The sequence below is a fragment of the Ambystoma mexicanum genome, unplaced genomic scaffold (genome assembly GCF_040938575.1).
Source record: "Ambystoma mexicanum isolate Mex_15411 unplaced genomic scaffold, UKY_AmexF1_1 Mex_scaf1, whole genome shotgun sequence".
In the NCBI taxonomy this organism is placed as follows: Eukaryota; Metazoa; Chordata; class Amphibia; order Caudata; family Ambystomatidae; genus Ambystoma; species Ambystoma mexicanum.
Window position 1 is genome coordinate 2647795 of NW_027182324.1, and position 17579 is coordinate 2665373.

The 17579-nt window shown below is 40.9% G+C and overlaps 10 non-coding genes across 10 annotated transcripts; all 10 read left to right on the top strand.

The window, feature by feature from the left end:
• The first annotated feature begins 824 nt into the window (after positions 1-824).
• Positions 825-898, top strand: TRNAT-AGU (transfer RNA threonine (anticodon AGU)). Its single transcript has one exon. It is a non-coding gene; the product is annotated as a tRNA-Thr (tRNA).
• Positions 899-2508: 1610 nt separating this feature from the next.
• TRNAT-AGU (transfer RNA threonine (anticodon AGU)) lies at positions 2509-2582 on the top strand. The gene has a single exon. It is a non-coding gene; the product is annotated as a tRNA-Thr (tRNA).
• Positions 2583-3349: 767 nt separating this feature from the next.
• TRNAT-AGU (transfer RNA threonine (anticodon AGU)) lies at positions 3350-3423 on the top strand. The gene has a single exon. It is a non-coding gene; the product is annotated as a tRNA-Thr (tRNA).
• Positions 3424-4190: 767 nt separating this feature from the next.
• TRNAT-AGU (transfer RNA threonine (anticodon AGU)) lies at positions 4191-4264 on the top strand. The gene has a single exon. It is a non-coding gene; the product is annotated as a tRNA-Thr (tRNA).
• A 2450-nt stretch (positions 4265-6714) lies between these two features.
• Positions 6715-6788, top strand: TRNAT-AGU (transfer RNA threonine (anticodon AGU)). Its single transcript has one exon. It is a non-coding gene; the product is annotated as a tRNA-Thr (tRNA).
• A 3291-nt stretch (positions 6789-10079) lies between these two features.
• On the top strand, positions 10080-10153 carry TRNAT-AGU (transfer RNA threonine (anticodon AGU)). Its single transcript has one exon. It is a non-coding gene; the product is annotated as a tRNA-Thr (tRNA).
• Positions 10154-10920: 767 nt separating this feature from the next.
• Positions 10921-10994, top strand: TRNAT-AGU (transfer RNA threonine (anticodon AGU)). Its single transcript has one exon. It is a non-coding gene; the product is annotated as a tRNA-Thr (tRNA).
• A 1403-nt stretch (positions 10995-12397) lies between these two features.
• TRNAT-AGU (transfer RNA threonine (anticodon AGU)) lies at positions 12398-12471 on the top strand. Its single transcript has one exon. It is a non-coding gene; the product is annotated as a tRNA-Thr (tRNA).
• A 2450-nt stretch (positions 12472-14921) lies between these two features.
• Positions 14922-14995, top strand: TRNAT-AGU (transfer RNA threonine (anticodon AGU)). The gene has a single exon. It is a non-coding gene; the product is annotated as a tRNA-Thr (tRNA).
• A 2450-nt stretch (positions 14996-17445) lies between these two features.
• TRNAT-AGU (transfer RNA threonine (anticodon AGU)) lies at positions 17446-17519 on the top strand. The gene has a single exon. It is a non-coding gene; the product is annotated as a tRNA-Thr (tRNA).
• Positions 17520-17579: the final 60 nt, after the last annotated feature.

Sequence of the window (17579 nt, forward strand, 5' to 3'; positions counted from 1 at the left end):
CTAGATAGGAGAAAGGATTGAATCTACTTTCGTTATAACTGTGTTTGAAGTGTTTACTATATTTTGCTAGAGTGTTTTTAACTTATGTGTATTTTAAATAAATAACTATATACTTTTGAAACCAAGCTCTGGTCAGTGTTTGCTTGTGCTATTGTATGTGGGTACATATTGTGTATACTTTGCATACTGCCTAACTCTTCTTGAGAGAAGTCTGACTGCTCAGCCACAGCTACCAGGTAAATCTGGGTGGTACAGACTGCTACCAAAGGGGTTTACTGCTCTACCTGTAGTCTTAAATCTTTTGCAGTGTTCCCCAAGGGAACTGCACAGGTTTCTGCCTAACATCTACCGACTGAGCTATCCAGGCACAAGGATCACTGCCCATTTGAAACTTGATTTTCACTCTACAGCACCTCCATACATGGCTACCTCACTGGTCAATAAAGGAAATGAATTACTAGTGCATTACACACATTTTGACACTGGAGACATAACTTTTTTCAGTCATTCCGTATCCAGATATAGAGATTTGCAGCATCTAGGACTTTAATGTTCACCCACTTACGGATTTGAATGTTTTGCCACATTCATGAGTGCAAACTTGCTCCCCAGTAAAGACGAACATGTGCTCCTCAATGCACACACTGGGCAATGCAGTCCACTCTAAATCGACGATTAATGACATGCTCGTTTTGTGCAATGGAGTTTCAGTCAATTGGAAAACATTTTGAAAAGTTATATTGCAACAGAAGCCCAGCCTTAAAAAAGTGGATTTCACTTCTAAATGATTACATGAGGAAGGAAAGGAGACCAGATGCAAAAAAGGTGCTGTGGCTTAGTTGGTTAAAGCGCCTGTCTAGTAAACAGGAGATCCTGAGTTCGAATCTCAGCAGCGCCTGTCTGCTTTTTTTTCGACCAATCTGTCTCCCCAATATTAAAACTTTGTACAAAGATTGCTATTTCATGCTATTTAGAAGCACAGTCAGGCTTGAAATGTTGGCAAAGCATCCAAGAACTCTGGACTCCACTACCTTAGAATCATATTGCCCAAGGTTGCGATGCCATCAGAAATAGCACATATTAGAATGAGCAATTCATATTTCCTGCTTAATTTTTTGTAAAAGAAGCAAAGGTACGCCTGAACAGGGACTTGAACCCTGGACCCTCAGATTAAAAGTCTGATGCTCTACCGACTGAGCTATCCAGGCACAAGGACCACTGCCCATTTGAAACTTGATTTTCACTCTACAGCACCTCCATACATGGCTACCTCACTGGTCAATAAAGGAAATGAATTACTAGTGCATTACACACATTTTGACACTGGAGACATAACTTTTTTCAGTCATTCCGTATCCAGATATAGAGATTTGCAGCATCTAGGACTTTAATGTTCACCCACTTACGGATTTGAATGTTTTGCCACATTCATGAGTGCAAACTTGCTCCCCAGTAAAGGCGAACATGTGCTCCTCAATACACACACTGGGCAATGCAGTCCACTCTAAATCAACGATTAATGACATGCTCGTTTTGTGCAATGGAGTTTCAGTCAATTGGAAAACATTTTGTAAAGTTATATTGCAACAGAAGCCCAGCCTTAAAAAAAGTGGATTTCACTTCTAAATGATTACATGAGGAAGGACAGGAGATCAGATGCAAAAGAGGTGCTGTGGCTTAGTTGGTTAAAGCGCCTGTCTAGTAAACTGGAGATCCTGAGTTCGAACCTCAGCAGCGCCTGTCTGCTTTTTTTTCGACCAATCTGTCTCCCCAATATTAAAACTTTGTACAAAGATTGTTATTTCATGCTATTTAGAAGCACAGTCAGGCTTGAAATGTTGGCAAAGCATCCAAGAATTCTGGACTCCACTACCTTAGAGTCATATTGCCCAAGGTTGCGATGCCATCAGAAATAGCACATATTAGAATGAGCAATTCATATTTCCTGCTAAATTTTTTGTAAAAGAAGCAAAGGTACGCCTGAACAGGGACTTGAACCCTGGACCCTCAGATTAAAAGTCTGATGCTCTACCGACTGAGCTATCCAGGCACAAGGATCACTGCCCATTTGAAACTTGATTTTCACTCTACAGCACCTCCATACATGGCTACCTCACTGGTCAATAAAGGAAATGAATTACTAGTGCATTACACACATTTTGACACTGGAGACATAACTTTTTTCAGTCATTCCGTATCCAGATATAGAGATTTGCAGCATCTAGGACTTTAATGTTCACCCACTTACGGATTTGAATGTTTTGCCACATTCATGAGTGCAAAATTGCTCCCCAGTAAAGGCGAACATGTGCTCCTCAATACACACACTGGGCAATGCAGTCCACTCTAAATCAACGATTAATGACATGCTCGTTTTGTGCAATGGAGTTTCAGTCAATTGGAAAACATTTTGTAAAGTTATATTGCAACAGAAGCCCAGCCTTAAAAAAAGTGGATTTCACTTCTAAATGATTACATGAGGAAGGAAAGGAGATCAGATGCAAAAGAGGTGCTGTGGCTTAGTTGGTTAAAGCGCCTGTCTAGTAAACAGGAGATCCTGAGTTCGAATCTCAGCAGCGCCTGTCTGCTTTTTTTTCGACCAATCTGTCTCCCCAATATTAAAACTTTGTACAAAGATTGTTATTTCATGCTATTTAGAAGCACAGTCAGGCTTGAAATGTTGGCAAAGCATCCAAGAATTCTGGACTCCACTACCTTAGAGTCATATTGCCCAAGGTTGCGATGCCATCAGAAATAGCACATATTAGAATGAGCAATTCATATTTCCTGCTAAATTTTTTGTAAAAGAAGCAAAGATACGCCTGAACAGGGACTTGAACCCTGGACCCTCAGATTAAAAGTCTGATGCTCTACCGACTGAGCTATCCAGGCACAGGGATCACTGCCCATTTGAAACTTGATTTTCACTCTACAGCACCTCCATACATGGCTACCTCACTGGTCAATAAAGGAAATGAATTACTAGTGCATTACACACATTTTGACACTGGAGACATAACTTTTTTCAGTCATTCCGTATCCAGATATAGAGATTTGCAGCATCTAGGACTTTAATGTTCACCCACTTACGGATTTGAATGTTTTGCCACATTCATGAGTGCAAACTTGCTCCCCAGTAAAGACGAACATGTGCTCCTCAATGCACACACTGGGCAATGCAGTCCACTCTAAATCGACGATTAATGACATGCTCGTTTTGTGCAATGGAGTTTCAGTCAATTGGAAAACATTTTGAAAAGTTATATTGCAACAGAAGCCCAGCCTTAAAAAAGTGGATTTCACTTCTAAATGATTACATGAGGAAGGAAAGGAGACCAGATGCAAAAAAGGTGCTGTGGCTTAGTTGGTTAAAGCGCCTGTCTAGTAAACAGGAGATCCTGAGTTCGAATCTCAGCAGCGCCTGTCTGCTTTTTTTTCGACCAATCTGTCTCCCCAATATTAAAACTTTGTACAAAGATTGCTGTTTCATGCTATTTAGAAGCACAGTCAGGCTTGAAATGTTGGCAAAGCATCCAAGAACTCTGGACTCCACTACCTTAGAGTCATATTGCCCAAGGTTGCGATGCCATCAGAAATAGCACATATTAGAATGAGCAATTCATATTTCCTGCTTAATTTTTTGTAAAAGAAGCAAAGGTACGCCTGAACAGGGACTTGAACCCTGGACCCTCAGATTAAAAGTCTGATGCTCTACCGACTGAGCTATCCAGGCACAAGGATCACTGCCCATTTGAAACTTGATTTTCACTCTACAGCACCTCCATACATGGCTACCTCACTGGTCAATAAAGGAAATGAATTACTAGTGCATTACACACATTTTGACACTGGAGACATAACTTTTTTCAGTCATTCCGTATCCAGATATAGAGATTTGCAGCATCTAGGACTTTAATGTTCACCCACTTACGGATTTGAATGTTTTGCCACATTCATGAGTGCAAACTTGCTCCCCAGTAAAGACGAACATGTGCTCCTCAATGCACACACTGGGCAATGCAGTCCACTCTAAATCGACGATTAATGACATGCTCGTTTTGTGCAATGGAGTTTCAGTCAATTGGAAAACATTTTGAAAAGTTATATTGCAACAGAAGCCCAGCCTTAAAAAAGTGGATTTCACTTCTAAATGATTACATGAGGAAGGAAAGGAGACCAGATGCAAAAAAGGTGCTGTGGCTTAGTTGGTTAAAGCGCCTGTCTAGTAAACAGGAGATCCTGAGTTCGAATCTCAGCAGCGCCTGTCTGCTTTTTTTTCGACCAATCTGTCTCCCCAATATTAAAACTTTGTACAAAGATTGCTATTTCATGCTATTTAGAAGCACAGTCAGGCTTGAAATGTTGGCAAAGCATCCAAGAACTCTGGACTCCACTACCTTAGAATCATATTGCCCAAGGTTGCGATGCCATCAGAAATAGCACATATTAGAATGAGCAATTCATATTTCCTGCTTAATTTTTTGTAAAAGAAGCAAAGGTACGCCTGAACAGGGACTTGAACCCTGGACCCTCAGATTAAAAGTCTGATGCTCTACCGACTGAGCTATCCAGGCACAAGGATCGCTGCCCATTTGAAACTTGATTTTCACTCTACAGCACCTCCATACATGGCTACCTCACTGGTCAATAAAGGAAATGAATTACTAGTGCATTACACACATTTTGACACTGGAGACATAACTTTTTTCAGTCATTCCGTATCCAGATATAGAGATTTGCAGCATCTAGGACTTTAATGTTCACCCACTTACGGATTTGAATGTTTTGCCACATTCATGAGTGCAAAATTGCTCCCCAGTAAAGGCGAACATGTGCTCCTCAATACACACACTGGGCAATGCAGTCCACTCTAAATCAACGATTAATGACATGCTCGTTTTGTGCAATGGAGTTTCAGTCAATTGGAAAACATTTTGTAAAGTTATATTGCAACAGAAGCCCAGCCTTAAAAAAAGTGGATTTCACTTCTAAATGATTACATGAGGAAGGACAGGAGATCAGATGCAAAAGAGGTGCTGTGGCTTAGTTGGTTAAAGCGCCTGTCTAGTAAACTGGAGATCCTGAGTTCGAACCTCAGCAGCGCCTGTCTGCTTTTTTTTCGACCAATCTGTCTCCCCAATATTAAAACTTTGTACAAAGATTGTTATTTCATGCTATTTAGAAGCACAGTCAGGCTTGAAATGTTGGCAAAGCATCCAAGAATTCTGGACTCCACTACCTTAGAGTCATATTGCCCAAGGTTGCGATGCCATCAGAAATAGCACATATTAGAATGAGCAATTCATATTTCCTGCTAAATTTTTTGTAAAAGAAGCAAAGGTACGCCTGAACAGGGACTTGAACCCTGGACCCTCAGATTAAAAGTCTGATGCTCTACCGACTGAGCTATAGAGGCACAAGGATCACTGCCCATTTGAAACTTGATTTTCACTCTACAGCACCTCCATACATGGCTACCTCACTGGTCAATAAAGGAAATGAATTACTAGTGCATTACACACATTTTGACACTGGAGACATAACTTTTTTCAGTCATTCCGTATCCAGATATAGAGATTTGCAGCATCTAGGACTTTAATGTTCACCCACTTACGGATTTGAATGTTTTGCCACATTCATGAGTGCAAACTTGCTCCCCAGTAAAGACGAACATGTGCTCCTCAATGCACACACTGGGCAATGCAGTCCACTCTAAATCGACGATTAATGACATGCTCGTTTTGTGCAATGGAGTTTCAGTCAATTGGAAAACATTTTGAAAAGTTATATTGCAACAGAAGCCCAGCCTTAAAAAAGTGGATTTCACTTCTGATTGATTACATGAGGAAGGAAAGGAGACCAGATGCAAAAAAGGTGCTGTGGCTTAGTTGGTTAAAGCGCCTGTCTAGTAAACAGGAGATCCTGAGTTTGAATCTCAGCAGCGCCTGTCTGCTTTTTTTTCGACCAATCTGTCTCCCCAATATTAAAACTTTGTACAAAGATTGCTATTTCATGCTATTTAGAAGCACAGTCAGGCTTGAAATGTTGGCAAAGCATCCAAGAACTCTGGACTCCACTACCTTAGAATCATATTGCCCAAGGTTGCGATGCCATCAGAAATAGCACATATTAGAATGAGCAATTCATATTTCCTGCTTAATTTTTTGTAAAAGAAGCAAAGGTACGCCTGAACAGGGACTTGAACCCTGGACCCTCAGATTAAAAGTCTGATGCTCTACCGACTGAGCTATCCAGGCACAAGGATCACTGCCCATTTGAAACTTGATTTTCACTCTACAGCACCTCCATACATGGCTACCTCACTGGTCAATAAAGGAAATGAATTACTAGTGCATTACACACATTTTGACACTGGAGACATAACTTTTTTCAGTCATTCCGTATCCAGATATAGAGATTTGCAGCATCTAGGACTTTAATGTTCACCCACTTACGGATTTGAATGTTTTGCCACATTCATGAGTGCAAACTTGCTCCCCAGTAAAGACGAACATGTGCTCCTCAATGCACACACTGGGCAATGCAGTCCACTCTAAATCGACGATTAATGACATGCTCGTTTTGTGCAATGGAGTTTCAGTCAATTGGAAAACATTTTGAAAAGTTATATTGCAACAGAAGCCCAGCCTTAAAAAAGTGGATTTCACTTCTAAATGATTACATGAGGAAGGAAAGGAGACCAGATGCAAAAAAGGTGCTGTGGCTTAGTTGGTTAAAGCGCCTGTCTAGTAAACAGGAGATCCTGAGTTCGAATCTCAGCAGCGCCTGTCTGCTTTTTTTTCGACCAATCTGTCTCCCCAATATTAAAACTTTGTACAAAGATTGCTATTTCATGCTATTTAGAAGCATAGTCAGGCTTGAAATGTTGGCAAAGCATCCAAGAACTCTGGACTCCACTACCTTAGAATCATATTGCCCAAGGTTGCGATGCCATCAGAAATAGCACATATTAGAATGAGCAATTCATATTTCCTGCTTAATTTTTTGTAAAAGAAGCAAAGGTACGCCTGAACAGGGACTTGAACCCTGGACCCTCAGATTAAAAGTCTGATGCTCTACCGACTGAGCTATCCAGGCACAAGGATCGCTGTCCATTTGAAACTTGATTTTCACTCTACAGCACCTCCATACATGGCTACCTCACTGGTCAATAAAGGAAATGAATTACTAGTGCATTACACACATTTTGACACTGGAGACATAACTTTTTTCAGTCATTCCGTATCCAGATATAGAGATTTGCAGCATCTAGGACTTTAATGTTCACCCACTTACGGATTTGAATGTTTTGCCACATTCATGAGTGCAAAATTGCTCCCCAGTAAAGGCGAACATGTGCTCCTCAATACACACACTGGGCAATGCAGTCCACTCTAAATCAACGATTAATGACATGCTCGTTTTGTGCAATGGAGTTTCAGTCAATTGGAAAACATTTTGTAAAGTTATATTGCAACAGAAGCCCAGCCTTAAAAAAAGTGGATTTCACTTCTAAATGATTACATGAGGAAGGACAGGAGATCAGATGCAAAAGAGGTGCTGTGGCTTAGTTGGTTAAAGCGCCTGTATAGTAAACTGGAGATCCTGAGTTCGAACCTCAGCAGCGCCTGTCTGCTTTTTTTTCGACCAATCTGTCTCCCCAATATTAAAACTTTGTACAAAGGTTGTTATTTCATGCTATTTAGAAGCACAGTCAGGCTTGAAATGTTGGCAAAGCATCCAAGAATTCTGGACTCCACTACCTTAGAGTCATATTGCCCAAGGTTGCGATGCCATCAGAAATAGCACATATTAGAATGAGCAATTCATATTTCCTGCTAAATTTTTTGTAAAAGAAGCAAAGGTACGCCTGAACAGGGACTTGAACCCTGGACCCTCAGATTAAAAGTCTGATGCTCTACCGACTGAGCTATAGAGGCACAAGGATCACTGCCCATTTGAAACTTGATTTTCACTCTACAGCACCTCCATACATGGCTACCTCACTGGTCAATAAAGGAAATGAATTACTAGTGCATTACACACATTTTGACACTGGAGACATAACTTTTTTCAGTCATTCCGTATCCAGATATAGAGATTTGCAGCATCTAGGACTTTAATGTTCACCCACTTACGGATTTGAATGTTTTGCCACATTCATGAGTGCAAACTTGCTCCCCAGTAAAGACGAACATGTGCTCCTCAATGCACACACTGGGCAATGCAGTCCACTCTAAATCGACGATTAATGACATGCTCGTTTTGTGCAATGGAGTTTCAGTCAATTGGAAAACATTTTGAAAAGTTATAATGCAACAGAAGCCCAGCCTTAAAAAAGTGGATTTCACTTCTGATTGATTACATGAGGAAGGAAAGGAGACCAGATGCAAAAAAGGTGCTGTGGCTTAGTTGGTTAAAGCGCCTGTCTAGTAAACAGGAGATCCTGAGTTTGAATCTCAGCAGCGCCTGTCTGCTTTTTTTTCGACCAATCTGTCTCCCCAATATTAAAACTTTGTACAAAGATTGCTATTTCATGCTATTTAGAAGCACAGTCAGGCTTGAAATGTTGGCAAAGCATCCAAGAACTCTGGACTCCACTACCTTAGAGTCATATTGCCCAAGGTTGCGATGCCATCAGAAACAGCACATATTAGAATGAGCAATTCATATTTCCTGCTTAATTCTTTGTAAAAGAAGCAAAGGTACGCCTGAACAGGGACTTGAACCCTGGACCCTCAGATTAAAAGTCTGATGCTCTACCGACTGAGCTATCCAGGCACAGGGATCACTGCCCATTTGAAACTTGATTTTCACTCTACAGCACCTCCATACATGGCTACCTCACTGGTCAATAAAGGAAATGAATTACTAGTGCATTACACACATTTTGACACTGGAGACATAACTTTTTTCAGTCATTCCGTATCCAGATATAGAGATTTGCAGCATCTAGGACTTTAATGTTCACCCACTTACGGATTTGAATGTTTTGCCACATTCATGAGTGCAAACTTGCTCCCCAGTAAAGACGAACATGTGCTCCTCAATGCACACACTGGGCAATGCAGTCCACTCTAAATCGACGATTAATGACATGCTCGTTTTGTGCAATGGAGTTTCAGTCAATTGGAAAACATTTTGAAAAGTTATAATGCAACAGAAGCCCAGCCTTAAAAAAGTGGATTTCACTTCTGATTGATTACATGAGGAAGGAAAGGAGACCAGATGCAAAAAAGGTGCTGTGGCTTAGTTGGTTAAAGCGCCTGTCTAGTAAACAGGAGATCCTGAGTTTGAATCTCAGCAGCGCCTGTCTGCTTTTTTTTCGACCAATCTGTCTCCCCAATATTAAAACTTTGTACAAAGATTGCTATTTCATGCTATTTAGAAGCACAGTCAGGCTTGAAATGTTGGCAAAGCATCCAAGAACTCTGGACTCCACTACCTTAGAGTCATATTGCCCAAGGTTGCGATGCCATCAGAAACAGCACATATTAGAATGAGCAATTCATATTTCCTGCTTAATTCTTTGTAAAAGAAGCAAAGGTACGCCTGAACAGGGACTTGAACCCTGGACCCTCAGATTAAAAGTCTGATGCTCTACCGACTGAGCTATCCAGGCACAGGGATCACTGCCCATTTGAAACTTGATTTTCACTCTACAGCACCTCCATACATGGCTACCTCACTGGTCAATAAAGGAAATGAATTACTAGTGCGTTACACACATTTTGACACTGGAGACATAACTTTTTTCAGTCATTCCGTATCCAGATATAGAGATTTGCAGCATCTAGGACTTTAATGTTCACCCACTTACGGATTTGAATGTTTTGCCACATTCATGAGTGCAAACTTGCTCCCCAGTAAAGACGAACATGTGCTCCTCAATGCACACACTGGGCAATGCAGTCCACTCTAAATCGACGATTAATGACATGCTCGTTTTGTGCAATGGAGTTTCAGTCAATTGGAAAACATTTTGAAAAGTTATATTGCAACAGAAGCCCAGCCTTAAAAAAGTGGATTTCACTTCTAAATGATTACATGAGGAAGGAAAGGAGACCAGATGCAAAAAAGGTGCTGTGGCTTAGTTGGTTAAAGCGCCTGTCTAGTAAACAGGAGATCCTGAGTTCGAATCTCAGCAGCGCCTGTCTGCTTTTTTTTCGACCAATCTGTCTCCCCAATATTAAAACTTTGTACAAAGTTTGCTGTTTCATGCTATTTAGAAGCACAGTCAGGCTTGAAATGTTGGCAAAGCATCCAAGAACTCTGGACTCCACTACCTTAGAGTCATATTGCCCAAGGTTGCGATGCCATCAGAAATAGCACATATTAGAATGAGCAATTCATATTTCCTGCTAAATTTTTTGTAAAAGAAGCAAAGGTACGCCTGAACAGGGACTTGAACCCTGGACCCTCAGATTAAAAGTCTGATGCTCTACCGACTGAGCTATCCAGGCACAAGGAACACTGCCCATTTGAAACTTGATTTTCACTCTACAGCACCTCCATACATGGCTACCTCACTGGTCAATAAAGGAAATGAATTACTAGTGCATTACACACATTTTGACACTGGAGACATAACTTTTTTCAGTCATTCCGTATCCAGATATAGAGATTTGCAGCATCTAGGACTTTAATGTTCACCCACTTACGGATTTGAATGTTTTGCCACATTCATGAGTGCAAACTTGCTCCCCAGTAAAGACGAACATGTGCTCCTCAATGCACACACTGGGCAATGCAGTCCACTCTAAATCGACGATTAATGACATGCTCGTTTTGTGCAATGGAGTTTCAGTCAATTGGAAAACATTTTGAAAAGTTATATTGCAACAGAAGCCCAGCCTTAAAAAAGTGGATTTCACTTCTAAATGATTACATGAGGAAGGAAAGGAGACCAGATGCAAAAAAGGTGCTGTGGCTTAGTTGGTTAAAGCGCCTGTCTAGTAAACAGGAGATCCTGAGTTCGAATCTCAGCAGCGCCTGTCTGCTTTTTTTTCGACCAATCTGTCTCCCCAATATTAAAACTTTGTACAAAGATTGCTATTTCATGCTATTTAGAAGCACAGTCAGGCTTGAAATGTTGGCAAAGCATCCAAGAACTCTGGACTCCACTACCTTAGAATCATATTGCCCAAGGTTGCGATGCCATCAGAAATAGCACATATTAGAATGAGCAATTCATATTTCCTGCTTAATTTTTTGTAAAAGAAGCAAAGGTACGCCTGAACAGGGACTTGAACCCTGGACCCTCAGATTAAAAGTCTGATGCTCTACCGACTGAGCTATCCAGGCACAGGGATCACTGCCCATTTGAAACTTGATTTTCACTCTACAGCACCTCCATACATGGCTACCTCACTGGTCAATAAAGGAAATGAATTACTAGTGCATTACACACATTTTGACACTGGAGACATAACTTTTTTCAGTCATTCCGTATCCAGATATAGAGATTTGCAGCATCTAGGACTTTAATGTTCACCCACTTACGGATTTGAATGTTTTGCCACATTCATGAGTGCAAAATTGCTCCCCAGTAAAGGCGAACATGTGCTCCTCAATACACACACTGGGCAATGCAGTCCACTCTAAATCAACGATTAATGACATGCTCGTTTTGTGCAATGGAGTTTCAGTCAATTGGAAAACATTTTGTAAAGTTATATTGCAACAGAAGCCCAGCCTTAAAAAAAGTGGATTTCACTTCTAAATGATGTTGGCAAAGCATCCAAGAATTCTGGACTCCACTACCTTAGAGTCATATTGCCCAAGGTTGCGATGCCATCAGAAATAGCACATATTAGAATGAGCAATTCATATTTCCTGCTAAATTTTTTGTAAAAGAAGCAAAGGTACGCCTGAACAGGGACTTGAACCCTGGACCCTCAGATTAAAAGTCTGATGCTCTACCGACTGAGCTATCCAGGCACAAGGATCACTGCCCATTTGAAACTTGATTTTCACTCTACAGCACCTCCATACATGGCTACCTCACTGGTCAATAAAGGAAATGAATTACTAGTGCATTACACACATTTTGACACTGGAGACATAACTTTTTTCAGTCATTCCGTATCCAGATATAGAGATTTGCAGCATCTAGGACTTTAATGTTCACCCACTTACGGATTTGAATGTTTTGCCACATTCATGAGTGCAAACTTGCTCCCCAGTAAAGACGAACATGTGCTCCTCAATGCACACACTGGGCAATGCAGTCCACTCTAAATCGACGATTAATGACATGCTCGTTTTGTGCAATGGAGTTTCAGTCAATTGGAAAACATTTTGAAAAGTTATATTGCAACAGAAGCCCAGCCTTAAAAAAGTGGATTTCACTTCTAAATGATTACATGAGGAAGGAAAGGAGACCAGATGCAAAAAAGGTGCTGTGGCTTAGTTGGTTAAAGCGCCTGTCTAGTAAACAGGAGATCCTGAGTTCGAATCTCAGCAGCGCCTGTCTGCTTTTTTTTCGACCAATCTGTCTCCCCAATATTAAAACTTTGTACAAAGATTGCTATTTCATGCTATTTAGAAGCACAGTCAGGCTTGAAATGTTGGCAAAGCATCCAAGAATTCTGGACTCCACTACCTTAGAGTCATATTGCCCAAGGTTGCGATGCCATCAGAAATAGCACATATTAGAATGAGCAATTCATATTTCCTGCTAAATTTTTTGTAAAAGAAGCAAAGATACGCCTGAACAGGGACTTGAACCCTGGACCCTCAGATTAAAAGTCTGATGCTCTACCGACTGAGCTATCCAGGCACAAGGATCACTGCCCATTTGAAACTTGATTTTCACTCTACAGCACCTCCATACATGGCTACCTCACTGGTCAATAAAGGAAATGAATTACTAGTGCATTACACACATTTTGACACTGGAGACATAACTTTTTTCAGTCATTCCGTATCCAGATATAGAGATTTGCAGCATCTAGGACTTTAATGTTCACCCACTTACGGATTTGAATGTTTTGCCACATTCATGAGTGCAAAATTGCTCCCCAGTAAAGGCGAACATGTGCTCCTCAATACACACACTGGGCAATGCAGTCCACTCTAAATCAACGATTAATGACATGCTCGTTTTGTGCAATGGAGTTTCAGTCAATTGGAAAACATTTTGTAAAGTTATATTGCAACAGAAGCCCAGCCTTAAAAAAAGTGGATTTCACTTCTAAATGATTACATGAGGAAGGACAGGAGATCAGATGCAAAAGAGGTGCTGTGGCTTAGTTGGTTAAAGCGCCTGTCTAGTAAACTGGAGATCCTGAGTTCGAACCTCAGCAGCGCCTGTCTGCTTTTTTTTCGACCAATCTGTCTCCCCAATATTAAAACTTTGTACAAAGATTGTTATTTCATGCTATTTAGAAGCACAGTCAGGCTTGAAATGTTGGCAAAGCATCCAAGAATTCTGGACTCCACTACCTTAGAGTCATATTGCCCAAGGTTGCGATGCCATCAGAAATAGCACATATTAGAATGAGCAATTCATATTTCCTGCTAAATTTTTTGTAAAAGAAGCAAAGGTACGCCTGAACAGGGACTTGAACCCTGGACCCTCAGATTAAAAGTCTGATGCTCTACCGACTGAGCTATAGAGGCACAAGGATCACTGCCCATTTGAAACTTGATTTTCACTCTACAGCACCTCCATACATGGCTACCTCACTGGTCAATAAAGGAAATGAATTACTAGTGCATTACACACATTTTGACACTGGAGACATAACTTTTTTCAGTCATTCCGTATCCAGATATAGAGATTTGCAGCATCTAGGACTTTAATGTTCACCCACTTACGGATTTGAATGTTTTGCCACATTCATGAGTGCAAACTTGCTCCCCAGTAAAGACGAACATGTGCTCCTCAATGCACACACTGGGCAATGCAGTCCACTCTAAATCGACGATTAATGACATGCTCGTTTTGTGCAATGGAGTTTCAGTCAATTGGAAAACATTTTGAAAAGTTATATTGCAACAGAAGCCCAGCCTTAAAAAAGTGGATTTCACTTCTGATTGATTACATGAGGAAGGAAAGGAGACCAGATGCAAAAAAGGTGCTGTGGCTTAGTTGGTTAAAGCGCCTGTCTAGTAAACAGGAGATCCTGAGTTTGAATCTCAGCAGCGCCTGTCTGCTTTTTTTTCGACCAATCTGTCTCCCCAATATTAAAACTTTGTACAAAGATTGCTATTTCATGCTATTTAGAAGCACAGTCAGGCTTGAAATGTTGGCAAAGCATCCAAGAACTCTGGACTCCACTACCTTAGAATCATATTGCCCAAGGTTGCGATGCCATCAGAAATAGCACATATTAGAATGAGCAATTCATATTTCCTGCTTAATTTTTTGTAAAAGAAGCAAAGGTACGCCTGAACAGGGACTTGAACCCTGGACCCTCAGATTAAAAGTCTGATGCTCTACCGACTGAGCTATCCAGGCACAAGGATCACTGCCCATTTGAAACTTGATTTTCACTCTACAGCACCTCCATACATGGCTACCTCACTGGTCAATAAAGGAAATGAATTACTAGTGCATTACACACATTTTGACACTGGAGACATAACTTTTTTCAGTCATTCCGTATCCAGATATAGAGATTTGCAGCATCTAGGACTTTAATGTTCACCCACTTACGGATTTGAATGTTTTGCCACATTCATGAGTGCAAACTTGCTCCCCAGTAAAGACGAACATGTGCTCCTCAATGCACACACTGGGCAATGCAGTCCACTCTAAATCGACGATTAATGACATGCTCGTTTTGTGCAATGGAGTTTCAGTCAATTGGAAAACATTTTGAAAAGTTATATTGCAACAGAAGCCCAGCCTTAAAAAAGTGGATTTCACTTCTAAATGATTACATGAGGAAGGAAAGGAGACCAGATGCAAAAAAGGTGCTGTGGCTTAGTTGGTTAAAGCGCCTGTCTAGTAAACAGGAGATCCTGAGTTCGAATCTCAGCAGCGCCTGTCTGCTTTTTTTTCGACCAATCTGTCTCCCCAATATTAAAACTTTGTACAAAGATTGCTATTTCATGCTATTTAGAAGCACAGTCAGGCTTGAAATGTTGGCAAAGCATCCAAGAACTCTGGACTCCACTACCTTAGAATCATATTGCCCAAGGTTGCGATGCCATCAGAAATAGCACATATTAGAATGAGCAATTCATATTTCCTGCTTAATTTTTTGTAAAAGAAGCAAAGGTACGCCTGAACAGGGACTTGAACCCTGGACCCTCAGATTAAAAGTCTGATGCTCTACCGACTGAGCTATCCAGGCACAAGGATCGCTGCCCATTTGAAACTTGATTTTCACTCTACAGCACCTCCATACATGGCTACCTCACTGGTCAATAAAGGAAATGAATTACTAGTGCATTACACACATTTTGACACTGGAGACATAACTTTTTTCAGTCATTCCGTATCCAGATATAGAGATTTGCAGCATCTAGGACTTTAATGTTCACCCACTTACGGATTTGAATGTTTTGCCACATTCATGAGTGCAAAATTGCTCCCCAGTAAAGGCGAACATGTGCTCCTCAATACACACACTGGGCAATGCAGTCCACTCTAAATCAACGATTAATGACATGCTCGTTTTGTGCAATGGAGTTTCAGTCAATTGGAAAACATTTTGTAAAGTTATATTGCAACAGAAGCCCAGCCTTAAAAAAAGTGGATTTCACTTCTAAATGATTACATGAGGAAGGACAGGAGATCAGATGCAAAAGAGGTGCTGTGGCTTAGTTGGTTAAAGCGCCTGTATAGTAAACTGGAGATCCTGAGTTCGAACCTCAGCAGCGCCTGTCTGCTTTTTTTTCGACCAATCTGTCTCCCCAATATTAAAACTTTGTACAAAGATTGTTATTTCATGCTATTTAGAAGCACAGTCAGGCTTGAAATGTTGGCAAAGCATCCAAGAATTCTGGACTCCACTACCTTAGAGTCATATTGCCCAAGGTTGCGATGCCATCAGAAATAGCACATATTAGAATGAGCAATTCATATTTCCTGCTAAATTTTTTGTAAAAGAAGCAAAGGTACGCCTGAACAGGGACTTGAACCCTGGACCCTCAGATTAAAAGTCTGATGCTCTACCGACTGAGCTATAGAGGCACAAGGATCACTGCCCATTTGAAACTTGATTTTCACTCTACAGCACCTCCATACATGGCTACCTCACTGGTCAATAAAGGAAATGAATTACTAGTGCATTACACACATTTTGACACTGGAGACATAACTTTTTTCAGTCATTCCGTATCCAGATATAGAGATTTGCAGCATCTAGGACTTTAATGTTCACCCACTTACGGATTTGAATGTTTTGCCACATTCATGAGTGCAAACTTGCTCCCCAGTAAAGACGAACATGTGCTCCTCAATGCACACACTGGGCAATGCAGTCCACTCTAAATCGACGATTAATGACATGCTCGTTTTGTGCAATGGAGTTTCAGTCAATTGGAAAACATTTTGAAAAGTTATATTGCAACAGAAGCCCAGCCTTAAAAAAGTGGATTTCACTTCTGATTGATTACATGAGGAAGGAAAGGAGACCAGATGCAAAAAAGGTGCTGTGGCTTAGTTGGTTAAAGCGCCTGTCTAGTAAACAGGAGATCCTGAGTTTGAATCTCAGCAGCGCCTGTCTGCTTTTTTTTCGACCAATCTGTCTCCCCAATATTAAAACTTTGTACAAAGATTGCTATTTCATGCTATTTAGAAGCACAGTCAGGCTTGAAATGTTGGCAAAGCATCCAAGAACTCTGGACTCCACTACCTTAGAGTCATATTGCCCAAGGTTGCGATGCCATCAGAAACAGCACATATTAGAATGAGCAATTCATATTTCCTGCTTAATTTTTTGTAAAAGAAGCAAAGGTACGCCTGAACAGGGACTTGAACCCTGGACCCTCAGATTAAAAGTCTGATGCTCTACCGACTGAGCTATCCAGGCACAGGGATCACTGCCCATTTGAAACTTGATTTTCACTCTACAGCACCTCCATACATGGCTACCTCACTGGTCAATAAAGGAAATGAATTACTAGTGCATTACACACATTTTGACACTGGAGACATAACTTTTTTCAGTCATTCCGTATCCAGATATAGAGATTTGCAGCATCTAGGACTTTAATGTTCACCCACTTACGGATTTGAATGTTTTGCCACATTCATGAGTGCAAACTTGCTCCCCAGTAAAGACGAACATGTGCTCCTCAATGCACACACTGGGCAATGCAGTCCACTCTAAATCGACGATTAATGACATGCTCGTTTTGTGCAATGGAGTTTCAGTCAATTGGAAAACATTTTGAAAAGTTATATTGCAACAGAAGCCCAGCCTTAAAAAAGTGGATTTCACTTCTAAATGATTACATGAGGAAGGAAAGGAGACCAGATGCAAAAAAGGTGCTGTGGCTTAGTTGGTTAAAGCGCCTGTCTAGTAAACAGGAGATCCTGAGTTCGAATCTCAGCAGCGCCTGTCTGCTTTTTTTTCGACCAATCTGTCTCCCCAATATTAAAACTTTGTACAAAGTTTGCT